The sequence below is a fragment of the Bubalus kerabau genome, chromosome 13 (assembly GCF_029407905.1).
Source record: "Bubalus kerabau isolate K-KA32 ecotype Philippines breed swamp buffalo chromosome 13, PCC_UOA_SB_1v2, whole genome shotgun sequence".
In the NCBI taxonomy this organism is placed as follows: domain Eukaryota; kingdom Metazoa; phylum Chordata; class Mammalia; order Artiodactyla; family Bovidae; genus Bubalus; species Bubalus kerabau.
The window spans coordinates 61257530-61278178 of NC_073636.1; positions in this window are offsets into that span (position 1 = coordinate 61257530).

Below are 20649 nucleotides of genomic sequence, written 5' to 3' on the forward strand. Positions count from 1 at the left end.
CCACAGACTTAGGGGCCGACTCCGGGCTCAACAGACCATTGTGGTGCCCTGGAGAGGCCTGGGGTCCAGTGGGCTTCACAGCACTCACCTGATGCAGGCAGTGTAGCCTGGAAGTTAAGAGGAAGTACCCTGGAATTTGATGTTTTCAAACTGTGGTATTGGAGAAGACTTTTGAGAGTCCCTTGGACTGCAAAGAGTTCAAACCAGTCCCTCCTAAAGGAAATCAACCCTGAATATTCATTGGAAGGTCAGATGCTGAAGCTCCAATACTTTGGCCACCTGGTGTGAAGAGACAACTCGTTGGCAAAGACCCTGATGCTGGGAAAGATTGAGGACAGGAGGAGAAGGGGACGAGAGAGGATGAGGTGGTTGGATGGCATCACCAATTCAATGGACATGAGTTTGAGCAAACTCCGCGAGATCGTGAAGGACAGGGAAGCCTGGCATACTGCCGTCCATGGGGTCGTAAAGAGTCGGATACAACTGAGCGACTGAACAACAACAACAAAACCCTGGAACCAGTCTGCATAAGTGTGCCCAGACTCTAACTCTGCCAAACCCACTGTGCTACATCAGGAAATGGAAATAAGTTAACACATGTCAAATGCTTTGAACTCTGTGGCACATAGTACTGCTGCTGCTGTTCAGTCACTAAGTCGTGTCTGACTCTTTTGCTGTCCCAAGGACTGTAGCCTACCAGGCTCCTCTGTCCATGGGATTTCCCCGGCCAAGAATACTGGAATGGGTTGCCAGTTTCTTCTCCAGGGCATCTTCCCGACCCAGGGATCAAACCTGTGTCTCCTGCATCGCAGGCGGATTCTTTACCACCGAATGGTAGAAGCTCAGTAAACAGAGTGGGAGACAGTAGAGGCTTAGAGAGGAATGGTACCTATAATAATAGGACTTGCACCCCAGGCTGGGAAGCCCCGGTGCCACTTGCTGTTTGGTGAAGCATCCCTATGTAGCCCCAGAGAGTCCAGTCCCCTTAAGGCCATGATGTTTGAATTCACCAATGTCAAAAAAATAACTCCTTCAGGCAGAGGTTAATGGGAGGCAGGTGGAGTCACCTTTGTTTCCCTGGTTGCAGACCTCCAGGGACCAGCTCACGTGTGTCTCAGAGTCTTCAGGGCACAGCAGGGAGCTGTTCTCAGATCTCATTTAACCCTGCTGCTGCTGCTGCTAAGTCGCTTCAGTCGTGTCCGACTCTGTGCGACCCCATAGACGGCAGCCCACCAGGCTCCCCCATCCCTGGGATTCTCCAGGCAAGAACACTGGAGTGGGTTGCCATTTCCTTCTCCAATGCATGAAAGTGAAAAGTGAAAGTGAAGTCGCTCAGTCGTGTCCTACTCTTAGCGACCCCATGGACTGCAGCCTACCAGGCTCCTCCCTCCATGGGATTTTCCAGGCAAGAGTACTGAAGTGGGTTGACATTGCCTTCTCCATTTAACCCTGGAGACTCCCAAACCTGGGAGGAATGAATGAACTCATTTTCTACAAGAGGACCTAGACTCCTATGGACACACCCAGAGCTCTAGAGGGCAAGGAAAGATTGCATATTGTTTTCCCAGCACCTCTCTGAAACCAAACTGTGGCTGGGTTTGCTTATACAGTCCTAACTTTGTTTCATGCTGTGTCAGACCCTGATCCAAGTGCTGGGAACTCAGCAGTGACAAGACCGACTCATCCCTGCCCTCGCTGATCTTATAAATCAGTGGAGGAGACAGGCATCTCTCAGGAAAATAAAATTAATAAACCAGAATCATTTAACATAGATTATGCATCATGTGTTTTCTTAAATAAATAGCATAGATTTATTCTCTATCAGATAAGACTGAGAGGTGGCTATTTTTAGTAAGACTTATCAGGAAGGTGGTATTTAAACTAAGATCTTAAAAAAGAGGGGGAGTGGAAACATGTGAGAAGAGACTGAGGAAAAAGTATGTGCGATGGCCCTGGGGCACTTACGGAACTGTGAAATGGGCAATGTCACTTCTAGTCTATAGATGAGTCAAGATCACCCAGCTTAGTATAAGAGGCAGATTTGAGATTTGAATCTGGGGCAACTGACTCCTGTGCCTACAATGTCCAGGGACATTTCACAATCTTTGCAACCTGGCAGCCTCCTCTAACACTTGTGGTATGGTCACTGGAATTGTACCTTGGGCATGGACCCCAGGTCTGGGGACCTACAGTTAGGGGTATCACATTCCAATTCTCTAGACCAGGACTTTTCAATAGAACACAGCGTGAACCGAATATGTAGTTTCAAATTTTCAGTTATGCATTAAAGAAAAAAAAGAAGCAGGTGAAAATAATTTTAACAATATAGTCTATTTGATCCTATTTGTGTGTGTGTGTGTATATATATATATATGGCTTATGATCATTTCAACAAATGGTAAAAAATTGTTAACGAGATAACCTAAATTTTTTTTCATAGTAATGTCTTCAAAATCTGGTATAGGACTTCCCTGATGGCTCAGTGGTAAAGAATCCACCTGCCAATGCAAGGGACACAGGTTTGATCCCTGGTGTGGGAAGATTCCACATGCCAAGGAGCAACTAAGCCCATGCATCACAACTACGAACCTGCAAGCCTAGAGCCAGTGCTCCGCAGCAAGAGAAACCATAGCAGTGAGAAGTCGGCGCTCTACGATGAAGAGTAGCCCTGCGCTCGCGGCAACCAGAGAAAGCCCGTGTACAGCAGTGAAGACCCAGCACACCCAAAAATAAATAAATTTTAAAAATCTGGCATATATTTTACACTTAGTTTGGCTACAAATCAACATGGAAGCTAAACTGTCAGTGACTAAAGTAAAATTGTCAGTGGGTATAGTAAGTTAAAGTATCAAAACAATTAAGTTGTGTTTAATGGAGGAACTGTTTCACTTGTTTTAAAATTAAGATTAAAAAAAAAGAAAAGTTCAGTTCCTCTGTCACCCTGTGTGTATGTGCATCCTCAGTCACTAAGTCGTGTCTGACTCTTTGCGACCCCATGGACTGTAGCCCTCCAAGTTCCTCTGTCTGTGGAATTTTCCCGGCAAGAATACTGGAGGGGGTTGCTATTTCCTCCTCCAGGGGATCTTCCTGACCCAGGGATTGAACCTGTGTCTCCTGTGGGTCCTGCATTGGTAGGTGGATTCTTTACCATGGAGCTACCTAGGAAGCCTGTCAGTCACCCTAGCCACATTAAATGGTCAATAGTTACCTGCAGCAAATGCTGTCATACTGAGACTGAGAATCCTTGGCTCAGAATCCAAGGAGTATAGCAAAATGTGAAGAGCCTGTTGAGTCTACAACAAAGATGCCAAATAATCTTGAGCCTCATTTTCTGCATCTATAACATGAAATTAATTATACCTTCCTTGCATTGTAGTCCTGAGGATTAAATGCACTGAAGCATCCTTATGTTCATAGCCAAACCACATTTTCTGGGTTCAAATCTCACCACTCCTGAGTAGGGAGACTTGGGGTAAGCTACTTAAACTCTCTGTGTCTCAGTTTCCTCATCTGTAAAAAGGAGATAATAATAGTACCTAATTCATTATTTTGTCAGGCTTCCCTGGTGGTTCAGACAGCAATGCAGGAGACCCGGGTTCAATCCCTGGGTGGGTAAGATCCCCTGAAGAAGGGAATGGCAACCCGCTCCAGTATTCCTGCCTGGAGAATTCCATGGACAGAGAAACCTGGCAGGGCTGTGGTCCATGGGGTCACAAAGAGCCAGACACAACTGAATGACTAACACATGAATATTGGTTTGTTGTGAGGATTAAAAGACAGTGTTTGTGAAGTGCCTGGAATATAAATCTGATATAAGCATTTGTTAAAAAGTGAGAAAATAAATGGTAACCAACACTCCCTCTTCAAATTAAATGCAAAAAATGTGCACTTTTCTGAAAAGAGAGTTTGGCTTTCATGAATTTCCTTCTCTCCAGGCTCAGAACATCCCTCTACCTAGATGCCTGAGCCAAGCAGGCTGCATTTCTATTTGCTGTAGTTCTGAGGATGCTTGGCGCCTCCAGGAGGAGCTCAGAGGGAGGAAGGGAGGAGGGGTCATGAATAGCTGTCAGAGCAGCCACTCCTGCTTCCTTCCTCTGCACCCAGACGCCCCTGGTTTCTGCTCTAAGCCTGAAATTCCACCAGTGGTGTCCTTCAAACGTTCCTCTTTAGGTTTTTCCCCACAGACGTGAAGTGATACCTTACGAAGAGTTCTGGTTGCATTCCAGGTATGGCTGAAGTCACTTGCCCTATGAGATGGTGAGCAAGTCACCTCCTCTCCTTCTTGGGTGCCTTACTTTTCTCATGTGTAAAATAGGAAGAGAGTTAGATTATGTTATACACATAGGATGCCAGGAGGTTTTAGAGTCTCAAGACACTATTAAATAACGTTGATCATATTGTGATACACGTATTTTCTTCTGATTTTCTTCTGGTTCCTGCAACTACTGGGGAAGAAAGTCTCATTTAACAGCATCTGTCTTTTTAACACCTCACTGGCAAGGAAGGGAGAGCAGAGCTCAGTTCAGAGCCTTCAGCAAGAAATGAGATTTGGCTGGGATTTAAGAATTTTGTTTTGCTTTCCTCATATTTAATTATACAGTTACTTCCTCTTTATGGCAAATGATAGCAATTTTCCAGTTGAGGTCAGTGATTAAAATTTTCCCTTTTACATAACTTTACCTACAGTTTTTTTTTTTTTTTTAATGAGCTGACTGAAAGAAAAACACTATGAAACTAATAATACAGACAGGTAAATGGATCTGGGCCAATCAATTTGGGGGAAATTGTGGATTATTCAAGAGTTACAACTCGGTGCCTGGGCTCCTCTTGGGGAGCATTTATTAGGAGACTGGGCACCTCCCCCTTCTCTAGGGTTTCCCAGGGGCATGGCAGAAATCCCTCAGCATCAGGATCTGGCTCAGGCTGGGCGCCACGAAAGGCAGGAAAACCAGTGCTTGGGCACAGCACCAGCCTAGTGGAGGCCCCATGGTGACCATGGCTGTGCTGGGTGATCCATCTCTACCCCATGGGCCTGGGTTTTCTTCACAAGGAATGTAATTCTTGTGCCCATGGATTCAACATGGCCCTGTGTGGGTACCTCCCTTACATCATCTCTGCCTCCACAAACTTCTCCACCAGGTTGCTATTTTCATCCCCTGAGGCAGGTGAGGAAACCGGGGCTCAGAGAAGTGACATCACTGGCCTAAGGGAGAGGCTAGGCAGTGGGATTTGGAGCCAGACTGTCTTTGGATGCACAGCCTCCTTGGCCGGTCCCAGTTGGATGACACTGAGCAAGTCATTTAACTACTCCGAGACCCAGAGCCCTCATCTATGAATCAAATTGAGGATAGATTCCTCCTGGTAGGGTTACTGGGCTGCATACCATTATGGAGAGCTATTATTGGATTAAATGGAGAGTTATATGAGTGAGTTCATTCAGGTAAAGAGCTTAGAAGAGTTTCTGGCACATGGTAAGCACTTGATGATATGTGATTAATATTATTTCCATGGGGCCCAGGCTGCTAACCCCGCCCCCAAACAGACAACCTTTGAGAGCTGAGTGTCCCCCTGTGGCATGCTTGAGCTGTGCCTTCCATCTACTTTCTCCTGGAATCCTGACCACAATCCTGTGGGCTAAAAGTAAATTTATGCCCATATTATAAATGAGAAAACCAAGTATCAGAGAGAGGAAGTAACCCACCCAGGTTCGCACAGTAAAGTGGGAGTGTTGAACCCAGATTTGTATGGCTCCAAAGCTCATGTTTTTGGAAAACCTCTGTTTTTTCCAGTAGTCATGTTGGACCATAAAGAAGGCTGAGCGTCGAGGAATTGATGCTTTTAAACTGTGGTGTTGGAGAAGACTCTTGAGAGTCCCTTAGACTGCAAGGAGATCAAACCAGTTAATCCTAAAGGAAATCAGTCCTGAATATTCATTGGAAGGACTGATGCTGAAGCTGAAGCTCCAATACTTTGGCTGATGGGAAGAGCTGACTCATTAGAAAAGACCCTGATGCTGGGAAAGATTGAAAGCAGGAGGAGAAGGGGATGACAGAGGACAAGATGGTTGGATGACATCATCAATTCCATGGACATGAATTTGAGCAAGCTCCGAGAGATGGTAAAGGGCAGGGAAGCCTGGCCTGCCACAATCCATGGGGTCGCAAAGACTAGAACACGACTGAGCAACTGAACAACAAAAAGCTCACGTCGGTCCACCAATTCAGGAGTCTCAACAAGAGAGAAAGTTCCCGGGGAAGTCCCACGCCCTCTTCAAGCGAAAGATCCCCATCTGTAGTGGGTGGAGCCGGAAACCCAGGAGAAAATCTCGTTCTGGTTCTGACCTTGCACGGGACAGTTGGTGACCTTGTTTGGCTCAGGGTTCAGCCACATAATTACGGCTTTGTGTGTGTTGGGGTGGCGCTCTCCGGACTTCCGGGGATCCCCACTCCCATCTTTACCTTCCCCCTGGGGGCGGAGGAAGCCCCGGTTCCGCCCCCTCGCTATTCTGGAGTCCTGCCCCGTAGAGTTGCTGACTCATCTGATCCCTGCCCTGCCTTCCTTCTGACCTGCCTCCTGCCTGTCCTGAAGCCACCAGGGTCAGGGAAGGAAAGGGATTATGAGTGTTCAATCCAGGACACTGCCTGGCCTTCCCTTTCTGAGAAAAGCTTTCAGGGTGTGGGGTGGAGGGTGCTGAGGTGTTCAGCCAGCAGCCAGTTGCATCAGAAAGCCTTGCGCAAGGCACCCTCTTGGGTCAGGCACAGAGCCCTGTCCCACAGCCCTACCCTCACCCCACGTTACCCCTACCCCATACCCTGGGGTAACAGACTGGGGATGGTTAGCTATTGTTGGGGAGACTGAGCCAGGCTTGGACCCTGGGGCATGACCTAGCTGGGGCCAGAGATGGAGGGGAGGGTTGGGGCTTGTGCTGCTCATCTGTCCTGGGGGGGTTGCGGGGGGGGGGAGGGGACGGAACCTTAGACTAGAAGAAGCTTCTCAACCAGTCCAGGCCAACCCATACATTCAGCCCCTCCCTGGAGAAAGAGGAGACTAGTCCGGTGCCCTGAACTGAGCCCTGGTCATAGACCAAGCCTTATTCCCTGACTGTGGACTCTGACTAAATCTTGACCTAAACCTTCAGATGTTGCCTAAGCCCTGATCACTGTCCCCAGTCATGGCTAGATCCTGACTCTGGTCCCAGGCTGAGTGCTGAAAGTAGATGGGGCACCCACTTTCTCCCATCTTGACCCCTGACCTAAATTCCAACGCCAGCTCCTGACAGAGCTACAGTCCTGCAGACAGACTTAGCTCTAATCCATTACCCTTGACCCCAGTCTCAGCTAAGCCCCAACTTTTACCTCAGGCCCAGAGAATCAGGACCTGTGCTCAGGCACAAGCATCAAGAGGTTGGCATCTGCTGGCCTCCTTTCTGAGCATCTTATGCCTTCCTAGGATGAGGATGGCCAAGGGGCTGGGTTGAGCTGGGGCCCCATGGGGCTGTCCTCGGATTACCCCAAGACTGTGACTCAGCAGGGTGGTGGCTGGACAGGGAGTCAGGCAGGGCCACTGGTGGGGTTGGGTGGGGGGGGAGCGGTGCAGGGGAGGGGCCTGGGGCTGAGGCAGGTGCTGAGTCAGTGCAGGGAGACAAAGGATGATGTCCCTGAGGCTAGAGATACAGGTGGCGGTGAGGGGCCTGGGTCTGGAAACAGATGGTGTATGTGGCTAGCTGAGACCATTAAGATTAAGCAGCTCAGCCCAAGTCCTATCTACCTCCATCTTCCCATTTGTTGCCATTTTTCAAGGAAAGGGAGATAGTGAAGGACAGGGAAGCCTGGCCTGCTACAGTTCATGGGGTCGCAAAGAGTCTGACACGACTGACCAACAGCAATATCCATGTTTTTCTCTCTCAGAGCACCCTGTTTTTTCCCTTCATAGCACATGTTATAATTTGGAATCATACATGTGTTTAATTATATATAATTATTATATATTATTTATGCATGTATCTGTCTCCCCTACTAAGCTGTAAGCTCCCTTAGGGCAGGCACCTGCTAATTCAGCTCACCAGTATATCTCCAGTACCTGGTATAGTGCCTGGCACATGTTAAGTACTCAGTAAATAGTAGCTGAATGAATTAAATCCCTCCACCTATTTATTCATCACTCATCCATCCATTTACTATTTACCTGTAACCCATTCCCCATTGCTTATCCATTCAATTTTCTCCTACCGTAGCTTTATTCTTCCATCTACCTGCCATTCAACCCTCAAACATCCGACCAACCACCACCTACATATCTTTCCAGCATCAATCAAACCATTTATATATTAATTCAAGAAATACATATTGAGTACTTACTACTTGCCAGGCATTGTTCTAAAGGCTGGGAATACTGCAGGGAAAATAACATGTATACGTCTGATGTAACAGATGATGTAATAACAAAAAAGAGCTTATATCCCAGTAGGAAGAAAATATGCAATAAATAATTAACATAAGAAATACTTAAAGTATAAGGCATGTTAGAAGATGATAGGTGCTAGGGGAAAAAAGTAAAAAAAGATTAGAAAAGGAGAATCAGGACAGGGTGGGGGCAGGCAGCGGGGAAGGTGGTCCAGGAGATGCCGTGAGACTGGAGGGCACATTGTTTAGGCAGGAGGAAAGGCTATGAAAAGCTCCAAGGGGAGACCTGACTGGTGGGGCTGGAGTGGTACAAGTGAAGGAAGGAGACAATAGAGGGGGTCAGAGAGGTGAATTGAGGTTCACATGTTCTGGAGCTTTGGAGGCCTTTGAACAGACTCTGGGGAGAGAGGAGCGGATATTGCAATAATTCTGTGGAGGAATGCTGGTGGTTCAGAGCAGGGCTGTGGTCATGCAGATGATGAGATGGATTTGACTCTGGGTATATTTTAAAGGTAGGACCAACAGGCTCGTTGGTGTTTTGGATGTGGAGCGTGAGGGGAGAGGGGTTGTCAAGGATGCCTCCAAGCTTCCTTGGCCTCAACACTGCAAGTATGGAGTTGCCATCAGGTGAGGAGAGCACAGTGTTTGGCCGAGGGAAACCAGAGGTTCAGCTTTGGTTGCGCTGAATTTGAGATGTCTCTTAGACATTGTGGAGGAGCCATCAGGTAGGCAGTTGGATGTATGCACTGGAGTTCAAGCAAGAGATCTGTGCTGAAGGTATAGATCTGGAGTCATGGGCATGAGACTGGACGAGAGCAGCAGGGACTGGGTCCTTGACCAGTCCAACAGGAAGGGTTGGGAGAAGCAAAGGAGTGACCCTTGAGGAGTGTACTTCTGACGGCCAAGAGAATGCAGAAATCTGGATGCCAAGGGAAGAGAGAGGGTGTATCAAGGAGCAGGGAGTGTTCAAATGTCCCAAAAGTTATTGATCAGTCAAGAAAATGAAGTTAATTGAGCATTGAACTTAGCAACTTAGTGACTCTGACAAGAGCAGTTTCAATGAAGATGGAATGGGAAGGTAGAAATATGATCAGAATGGATTTAAGAGAGACTAAGAATCAGAAACAGTGAGTACAAACAATTTTTTCAAAGACTTTTGCTACAAAATGAAGTACAAAAATGAACGGTAGCAGTGGGGAAGGTTGCATAGTCAAGGGAAGCCTGTTGTCTTAAAGATCAATCCATTGTTTATTGATGAATCCATTCAACCATCATCTACCATCAACCTGTCCATCCACTATTCACCACACATCTGCCCAAACATCCATTTCTCATTCGTAAGCTAAGAACTTTGTCCTGAACCTCTACAGGAGACCAACTCCTATGCCAGGCACTGCAATGCTGAGTGGAGGGAAAGAAATGGAGAACCCAGAATCTGCTGATGGTGGCTACTCAGTTTAAGTGAATTGAATGAATAAAAGAGTGAGAAAACAGGGTGTCTGCTCTCCAGGTCCTTGGTCTAGCAAGAGCACACAGGATGTCAGAGCTGGGGCATTGTCTGCGTGTCCTCTAGTACAAACCAGAGAGGAATGTGTCTTGCCTGAGGTCATCTGAAGGGCCAACAAAAGAACCAGGATTCATACCTGGGTCGCCTGTCCTGGCAGATAGGTACTTTTTCCCTCCTAGGATGTTCTGTCCAGGAGGACAGAACTTAACTGGGAGCAGGAAATGTGTGAGAATACAATATTTTCAAGAGGGCAGATTTGAAAATATTTTTATTTATGCTTTGGCGCAAAATTCAAAAGGTTCAGTTCAGTTCAGTCATGTCTGACTCTTTGCCACCCCTGGTGTGCTTTGAACCGCAGCACGCTAGGCCTCCCTGTCCATCACCAATTCCCAGAGTCTACTCAAACTCATGTCCATTGAGTGGGTGATGCCATCCAACCATCTCATCCTCTGTCGTCCCCCTTTCCTCCTGCGTTCAATCTTTCCCAGCGTCAGTGTCTTTTCCAATGAGTCAGTTCTTTGAATCAGGTGGCCAAAGTATTGGAGTTTCAGCTTCAGCATCAGTCCTTCCAATGAATATTCAGGACTGATTTCCTTTAGGATGGACTGGTTGGATCTCCTTGCAGTCCGAGGGACTCTCAAGAATCTTCTCCAACACCACAGCTCAGAAGCATCAATTCTTCCGGTGCTTAGTATTATTTATAGTCCAACTCTCACATCCATACATGACTACTGGAAAAACCATAGCTTTGACTAGATGGACCTTTGTTGGCAAAGTAATGTCTCTGCCTTTTAATAAGCTGTCTAGGTTGGTTATAACTTTTCTTCTAAGGAGTAAGCATCTTTTAATTTCATGGCTGCAGTCACCATCTGCAGGGATTTTGGAGCCCTCCAAAATAAAGTCAGCCACTGTTTCCACTCTTTCCCCATCTATTTGCCATGAAGTGATGGGACCAGATGTCATGATCTTAGTTTTCTGAATGTTGAGCTTTAAGCCAACTTCTTCACTCTCCTCTTTCACTTTCATCAAAAGGCTCTTTGGTTCTTTGCTTTCTGCCGTAAGGGTGGTGTCATATACATATCCAAGGTTACTGATATTTCTCCTGGCAATCTTGATTCCAGCTTGTGCTTCACACCACCCACCTTTTCTTATGATGTACTCTGCATCTAAGTTAAATAAGCAGGGTGACAATATACAGCCTTGACGTACTCCTTTCCTGATTTGGAACCAGTCTCTTATTCCATGTCCAGTTCTAACTGTTGCTTCCTGACCTGCATTCAGATTTCTCAAGAGGTAGGTCAGGAGGTCTGGTATTCCCATCTCTTTCAGAATTTTCCACAGTCTATTGTGATTCACACAGTCAAAGGCTTTGGCATAGTCAATAAAGCAGAAATAGATGTTTTTCTGGAACTCTCTTGCTTTTTTGATGATCCAACAGATGTTGGCAACTTGATCTCTGGTTCCTCTGTCTTTTCTAAAACCAGCTTGAACATCTGGAAGTTCACAGTTCACATACTGTTGAAGCCTGGCTTGGAGAATTTTGAGCATTACTTTACTAGCGTGTGAGATGAGTGCAATTGTGTGGTAGTTTGAGCATTCTTTGGCATTGCCTTTCTTTGGGATTGGAATGAAAACTGACCTTTTCCAGTCCTGTGGCCACTGCTGAGTTTTCCAGATTTGCTGGCATATTGAGTGAAGCACTTTCACAGCATCATCCTTTAGGATTTGAAATAGTTCAACTGGAATTCCATCACCTCCACTAGCTGTGTTTGTAGTGATGCTTCCTAAGGCCCACTTGACTTCACATTCCAGGATGCCTGGCTCTAGGTGAGTGATCACACCATCATGATTATCTGGGTTGTGAAGCTCTTTTTTGTATAGTTCTTCTGTGTATTCTTGCCACCTCTTCTTAATATCTTCTGCTTCTGTTAGGTCCATACCATTTCTGTCTTTTATTGTGCCCATCTTTGCATGATATGTTCCCCTGGTATCTTTCATTTTCTTGAAGAGATCGCTAGTCTTTCCAATTCTATTGTTTTCCTCTGTTTCTTTCCACTGATCACTGAGGAAGGCTTTCTTATCTCTCCTTGCTATTCTTTGGACTCTGCATTCAAACAGGTATATCTTTCCTTTTCTCTTTTGCCTTTTGCTTCTCTTCTTTTCACAGCCATTTGTAAGGCTTCCTCAGACAGCCATTTTGCTTTTTTGCATTTCTTTTCCATGGGGATGGTCTTGATCCCTGTCTCCTGTACAGTGTCACGAACCTCCATCCATAGTTCTTCAGGCACTCAGAAGATTTAGTTCAGTTCAGTTCAGTCGCTCAGTCGTGTCCGATTCTTTGCGACCCCATGAATCGCAGCACGCCAGGCCTTCCTGTCCATCACCAACTCCCGGAGTTCACCCAGACTCACATCCTTTGAGTCAGTGATGCCATCCAGCCATCTCATCCTCTGTCGCCCCCTTCTCCTCCTGCCCCCAATCCCTCCCAGCATCAGAGTCTTTTCCAATGAGTCAACTCTTCAAATGAGGTGGCCAAAGTACTGGAGTTTCAGCTTCAGCATCATACTTTCCAAAGAAATCCCAGGGCTGATCTCCTTCAGAATGGACTGGTTGGCTCTCCTTGCAGTCCAAGGGACTCTCAAGAGTCTTCTCCAACACCACAGTTCAAAAGCATCAATTCTTTGGTGCTCAGCCTTCTTCACAGTCCAACTCTCACATCCATACATGACCACAGGAAAAACCATAGCCTTGACTAGACGGACCTTTGTTGTCAAAGTAATGTTTCTGCTTTTGAATATGCTATCTAGGTTGGTCATAACTTTCCTCCCAAGGAGTAAGCATCTTTTAATTTCATGGCTGCAGTCACCATCTGCAGTGATTTTGGATCCCCAAAAAATAAAGTCTGACACTGTTTCCACTGTTTCCCCATCTATTTCCCATGAAGTGATAGGACTGGATGCCATGATCTTCATTTTCTGAATGTTGAGCTTTAAGCCAACTTTTTCACTTTCCTCTTTCACTTTCATCAAGAGGCTTTTTAGTTTCTCTTCACTTTCTGCCATAAGGGTGGTGTCATCTGCATATCTGAGGTTATTGATATTTCTCCTGGCAATCTTGATTCCAGCTTGTATTTCTTCCAGCCCAGAATTTCTCATGATGTACTCTGCATCTAAGTTAAATAAGCACGGTGACAATATACAGCCTTGATGTACTCCTTTTCCTATTTGGAACCAGTCTGTTGTTCCATGTCCAGTTCTAACTGTTGCTTCCTGACCTGCATACAGATTTCTCAAGGGGCAGGTCAGGTGGTCTGGTATCCCCATCTCTTTCAGAATTTTCCACAGTTTATTGTGATCCACACAGTCAATGTGGACAGAATGTGGACAATGTGGACAGAATGTGGTCCACTGGAGAAGGGAATGACAAACCACTTCAGTATTCTCGCCTTGAGAACCCCATGTACTGTATGAAAAGGCAAAATGATAGGATACTGAAAGAGGAACTCCCCAGGTCAGTAGGTGCCCAATATGCTCCTGGAGATCAGTGGAGAAATAACTCCACTCAGAAGGTACAAGGGGTTAAAAACCTCCCTCTCATTTCTGTCTCCAGCCCCTTGGTTCCTCTTTTTGGAGGCAATCAATCTCATGGGTTTCCTTTAAGACATAAGTTATGACTATTTTCCCCCTTTTATGCAAATGGGGTCATACATACAGTCCTTCAGGTTGCTTTTTTCTTCCTATTTATCTAACAGTTTGTCTTGTGGATTATTCCACATCAGTTCAGAAAAGCATTCCCTGATTTTTTTTTTTTTCAGCTTTGTAATATTTCCTCGTGGGGATGTACTGGTTTATTGCAACCATCCCTTGTGATTGAACATGTCATTATTTCCAGTCTTTCACTGTTACAAACAATGCTGTGATGTTCATCCATGTGGGAGTAGAGAGAAAGGCAGAGGTAATATCCCAGAAGCTAAATTAAAAGTTTGTGCAGGGCTTCCCTGGAGGCTCACTGGTAAAGAATCCACGTGCCAGTGCAGGAGACATAGGTTCGATCTCTGATCCTGGAAGATCCCACATGCCGAGGAGCAACTAAGGCTATGCACCACAACTGTTGAGCCTGTGTTCTAGAGCTCAGGACCCGCAACTACCAAAGCTTGTGAGAAGTTTGTCCCGAATCCCTACAGTGCCCCGACTCCCCTGCCAGGCGCTGGAATGTGGGGTGGAGGGAAAGAAATGAAGAACCCAGAATCTGGCGGTGGTAGCTACTCAGTTTAAGCGAACTGACCAAATTAAAGAGCAAGAAGACAGAGTGTCTGCTCTCTAGGTGGTTGGTCTAGCAGGAGGACACAGAATTTCAGAGCTAGGGCTTTGTCTGCATGTCATCTAGTACAAACCATAGAGCCCTAGAGCCTATGCTATGCAATAAGAGAAGCCATCACAAGGAGAAGCCCACATAGCTCAACTAGAGAGCAGCCCCCACCTGCCACAGCTAGAAAAAAAGCCAAAAATAAATTAAATAAATAAAATTATTTTTTCAAAAAATTTGTCCATTTGTACTCTTGGTGGAAATTTCTAGATGATACTCCATTAAGATTGTGCTAATCTACCTCCTGATGTGAAGCGTGTGAGAGCTTGTTTCCCCGCAACTTGGACAGCACAGGGTGTTATCGAAACTTTTGATCTTTATCTATCTGATTCAAAAAAAATGAAAGTGGCTTCATGCAGATTTGTATGTTTCTCTCTCTCTGACAGATGAATGTTTTCACATTTTACAGCCGCATATGAAGCAGAAGTGGAAGAGGAAGTCCTCAAATTTTTTCCTGCCCTGGCTGTCTCCGTGGTGGGCAGTGGGCACCGCATCTTGGGAGGTGACCCCAGGGAGGTGCAAGGAGGCCCAGAGGTCAGCCTGTCAGGGGCTGTGCTTCTGAAAACGCTCAACTCCGTCTGCTCCTGGTTCTCCTCCTCCTCCCAGATGGGCTGTCTCTATCATCTTCTCCCATCTCTGCACCCCTACAGGTCACCCCAAATCTCCCGCCCCCTTCCTCAGGAAGCCCTTCCCCTCTTCCTGCCATTTAACCTTTCCTTGGCCCAGAGCTTCTGGAAGGCTGTGTGAAGGTAACATCCAGCCCTCCTGCCTGGTCCCTTAAGACATCAGGGAAGGATTTCCCTGGTGGTCCAGTGATTAAGAATTTGCCTTTCAATGCAGGGGACATGGGTTTGATCCCTGGGCAGAGAACCAAGATCCCAGATGCCTCAGGGCAACTAAGTCTGAGAACTTCAGCGAAGACCCAGTGCAGCAAAAAAAAAAAAAAAAAAAAGATAGGGAAAACACTAGAATCTCAGGCTGTCTTAGCTAGTCACTCTGCAGTTGGGTACTTAGCAATGGTCAAGCCCACACGCCTCATTGTGGGTCAGAGTGCAGAGTGAGTGTGTGCTGATGTGCATACTTTGGTATGAATCATATGGATATGTCTCTGAGGCAGCATGGACAGACCGGAGCTGGAATCCCTACTCAGCCTCCAATCAGCACCCTGCCTAGCCGATTGGAATCAGCCAGGAATCTGCACAGTTCTCAGGAGCAGTCCCAGACCCCTGCCTGGCTTGCTGAGTCATCTCCTTCTCCTCCTGCCTCATTCCTTCCACTCCAGCAGTGTGTCCTTTTCTCTACTCCTTGAACAAACCAACTTCTTCCTGCCCCAGGGCCTTTGCCTTGGCTGTTCCATCTGTCTGGAACTTCTCCAGGCTCCTCCTCCTCCAGGTTGCAGGTCAAATATCACTGCCTCAGAGAGGCCCTCCTTGACCACTCTGGAAGCACCGTGCCCCACCCCGGTCCCTGCGGTCTGTTCTAAGCCACACATGCATGCACACTCAGTTGTGTCTGACTCTGCGACCCCATGGACTGTGGTCCGCCAGGCTTCTCTGTCCATGGGATTTCTCAAGCAAAAACACTGGAGTGGATTGCCATTTCCTTCTCCAGGGTATCTTCCCAGCCCAGGGATCGGACCCGCATCTGCTGTGTCTCTTGCATTGGCAGGCAGATTCTTTACCACTGAGCAACCTGGGAAGCCCATTCTAAACCATAAGTCCATCTTATTTTATTCATAGTACTTGTGAAAGTTTGAAATGATCTCTGTGAATTAAATTGCTGTTGTCTGTCCCTTCTGCCCAGACTGGAAGGAAGAAACCCTGAGGGCAGGGGTGCTGCCTCTCTGTGTCTAGAACACAGCTGGGCAACTTCTTTGTATTCAATTAAGAACTGTTAAATGAATGAATGCAAAGTGCTCAGCACATGCCTGACATATAATAAAAGCTCAAAATTGTATGATTATATAAAGGCTAGGGGCTAATATGATTATATATGAAAAATAAGCAACTTTGCTCAGCAGTGCTTACAGTGGGTCCCATGTAATGCCATGTCTTGGGAGAAACAGAGATATGAGACCCAGTGGATGCTGTTGAGGAATAGGCGATATAGCTGGGAAGACAAGGACTGAGGAAAAATAATTATCATGTATTGAGATCATGATGCTTGAGTTCAAACAACAAGATTGGAAGTGGTTATTTTCAATCCAGTTTTTAGATTAGAAGCTGAAGGGCATGCCTAAGTTTACCCGGCTGGTCAGTGTATCTCCAAAGCACTTAGCACAGTGCCTGTGCCCAGAGTGGGGACTCAGTGGCCAAAGTGCCATTTGCACACCTGTTTGGGCCTCCCTAGAATGTTTCCAGTGCTTGGGATGCGGAGCACATGCCTGGGCACACCCCTTGCACACAGGACTAGGAAGGTGACTTTGGGTTGCATGTGTTCCTCATAACTCTGGAGCTCCTGGTGGAGAGGTGGGCGTTGAGGGCACCGGGGGCCTCTCTGCTGGGAGGTCTTTAGCCCTGGGGTCCAGCGTGTGGGCTGATAGGAAGGAGCAGCTTCCATGTAGGGCAGGGCAGGGGCAGCTGGGGGCTGGAAGAGGAAGGAGGAGGCTGCACTGGTGTTCACAGGCATTGGCAGATACCCACGCTGTGAGCGCATGTGCACGCGCGCGCACACACACACACACACACACACACACACACTGTAGCATGCTGAGGATTGCTCACGCTCACTGAGCCACTCTGTGGGTCAAAGGTCCTCCCAGGCCTCCAGCCCGACTGGTTTCCCTGGAGCTCTCAGCTTGGCAAGGCAGGACTGTGTCCATCCTGTTCACTGAGCATCCTCAGGCCCAGCCCCGGGCCAGCCCAGGGGAGACACTCAAGGCTTGTGGAGAGGATAAATTCACCCCCTTCCTCTTTCCATCATGAACGTATTACCCCTTCCTTCACTCACCATTCACTCAGGGCCTCCAGGATGCGGCTGCGCTGCTGTCTCCCTCCCTCACACAGCCTGCATCCTCACAGTGCCCTTTCGATTCCAGGTCCTGGCAGCTCTTCTCCTGCCAAACCCAGTCCTGGACACTCCCCGGATGCACACCCAGTGGACAGCCTGGTTTCCTCCCTCCTTGTCCTTGCCCTGATCATATGTCCTGGGCCAGATACTTACGAAACCTTATGAGTTCTTCCATCAGCAGGCTCCTGATGGGCTGATGCCCAGGGCCTGGCTTTGAATCATGTGCTCCAGGGCTTGGTGAGGCTGAGACAGGAAGTTCGCAGCCCTCAGTTGATGCCAACCCAGGCTGAGACTTGGAGTGGAATCAGAGTCAATGGTCCCATCAACACACACACCCATGGAGCACACCTGTGAACGGACACCTGAGGATGTGGCAGGAACAACACACAATGTGTTCAAGGTCATAGAGAATGTCAGTGTGGGAACCATGAACACAGTCATGCAGAGTGTTTATGAGTGAACACACCTGCACAACAGAAGAGAGAGACTCCACTTCCTGATATCACAGGACCAGAGTTTCAATATCTATTTAGTAGCCGTGTGACCCTGGGCAGGACACTTCACTTCTCTGAGCCTTATCTTTACTTACTTACACACTGTAGATGCTCAATACATGTGGCAGCCAAAAAAAAAAAATCAGTAGTAAAGTAAGTGCAAATACACACTGTGTCGGTATGTCTACAGAATGTCATCACAACTTACACCCCTATTGGAGTACACGTGAATATATACTGGTGTGCACACACTCATGTAACATGCTTATTTTAAGGCTTGTGTATGGTCCCATCAATATGCATATGGATAGATGTGTCTGTGAAGTCATTTTTTCTATCAGTGCACACCATCCCTGGGGTGGATTTACAGAGAATTTTCTCAGCATCTGTCATGGCAGGAATTGGTGTTTATTTGGGTAGACACATATATGTTTGCCTTTGTCTGTGTGGACCTGTGAGGGATTCTGAGTACAAACCTATCCCTTATCAGGCCGATTAGCTGGTAGAATCTGTGCTGATTGGGTTATTTTTACAGCTATGGATGCCAGTGTTATGGAACATTCTAGAGCTGGACTGTTTGGGTTCCCATCTCATCTGTGTGAACTTGGGCAGGATGCTTCAACTCTCTGAGCCAAGTTTTCTTTTTACGGAGTTGGAAATCATGGCAACCACCTTATGGATGTCTGAGGGCCAGAAGAGTTAGATAATGAGAAAAGGTGAGTACAGAGCCCACTGCAGACGAGCGCGGTGTGTGCTCCTCTCTGAGTCTCCCCGACTCTGTCCTCTGTGAGGCCACGTGACCCCGACCTTCAGTGACAGCGGTAGCTCTGCTGTCTGCCTACAGGGCTGTCCTGTCCTCTACACTGTGAGGCCCTGGACGGCAGGACCTTGTCTGAGTTATCTCCAGTTAGAACCTGTGCATTGCCTGCTAATTCTGAACCACAGATTTCTGCTCTTCCTCGACAATAACTGGCATTTATTTAACATTAGGCATTTCTGGGTGTCAGGCATGGCTGAAAACTCCTTAAGTCTTCAAACAATCTCAAGGGATTGGTATCCTTGTTGTCCCTATTTCAGAGACAAAGAAACTGAGAGGTTAAGAAACACTCAGGCTCTCACACAGAGACTTGAACCCCAGTAGACTGCCTCACTCTCAGCCCGCTCTCATTTGGGATGAAGAGTTTGGGGCATGAATGTTGCTGAATTCCTGGCTCCTGGACTCCCCAGCAGGCTCTCACCCCACCTCTGCTAATACCTCCCCACCCATGTGAATATCCTTTGTTTCTCTCTCACACCATAGGGCATCTCAGCTCCCTGCCCTGGCACAGCACCCCCAGAGGCAGATGGTATCTCCAGGTCACCCCTTCTTTGATCCAGTAAGGGGTGAGGTGGAGGAGCTCCCTTGAATCTGGACTTGAGAAATAAACACATATATACCCCCCACCACCCCAGCAGGAATAAGGGAGGAGATGCAAGCCCACAGGAAGGAGGAATAGCCTCTGGGTGGCAATGGGTTTGGTGTTCAGGCTTTGGTGCTCAGGCTTTGGACCCTGCCCATCAGCCTCCCTTTCTCTCCCAGGTCTTCCCACTTCAGAGATAAGAGGGCATGTAGGCTGGTGGGAAGAGATGGGAATACCAGACCACCTGACCTGCCTCTTGAGAAATCTGTATGCAGGTCAAGAAGTAACAGTTAGAACTGGACATGGAACAACAGACTGGTTCCAAATCAGGAAAGGAGCACATCAAAGCTGTATGTTATCACCCTGCTTATTTAACTTAGATACAGAGTACATTATAAGAAATGCTGGGCTGGATGACGCACAAGCTGAAATCAAGATTGCCAGGAGAAATATCAATAACCTCAGACATGCATATGACAGCACCCTGATGGCAGAAAGTGAAGAAGAGCTAAAGAGCCTCTTGATGAAAGTGAAAGAGGAGAGTGAAAAAGTTGGCTTAAAGCTCAACATTCAGAAAACTAAGATCATGATATCTTGGTCCCATCACTTCATGGCAAATAGATGGAGAAACAGTGGAAACAGTGACAGATTTTATTTTGGGGGGCTCCAAAATCACTGTAGATGATGACTGAAGCCATGAAATTAAAAAACACTTATTCCTTGGAAGAAAAGTTATGACCAACCTAGACAGCATATTAAAAGGCAGAGACGTTACTTTACCAACAAAGGTCCGTCTAGTCAAGGCTATGGTTTTCCCAGTGGTCATGTATGGATGCGAGAGTTGGACTATAAAGAAAGCTGAGTGCCGAAGAATTGATGCTTTTGAATTGTGGTGTTGGAGAAGACTCTTGAGAGTCCCTTGGACTGCAAGGAGATCCAACCAGTCCATCCTAAAGGAAATCAGACCTGAATATTCATTGGAAGGACTAATGTTGAAGCTGAAATTCCAATACTTTGGCCACCTGATGTGAAGAACTGAGTCATTGGAAAAGACACTGACGCTGAGAAAGATTGAAGGCGGGAGGAGAAGGGGACGCGACAGAGGATGAGATGGTTGGTTGGCATCACTGACTCAATGGACCTGAGTTTGAGTAAACTCTGGGAGTTGATGATGGACAGGGAGGCTTGGCGTGCTGTAGTCCATGGGGTCGCAAAGAGTCCGACAACGACTGAGCTACTGAACTGAACTGAGGCTGGTGGAAACAGCTTCCCTCAGGTGCAAGGAAGCTGTCAAACTGCTGAGTCGCCATCACCTTTCAGGAACACTAGAGGGCACCCTTGAGGCAGCTATAAGCTGTATGTCTATTTAGTGCCCCCATGGGCCCCTTGGGTTTTCAGGAGCCACTGAGGCCCAAAGCCTTGAGTATTCCAGTGTTGTTGGGTGGCACACCCTACAAATGTCAATCAGGCCA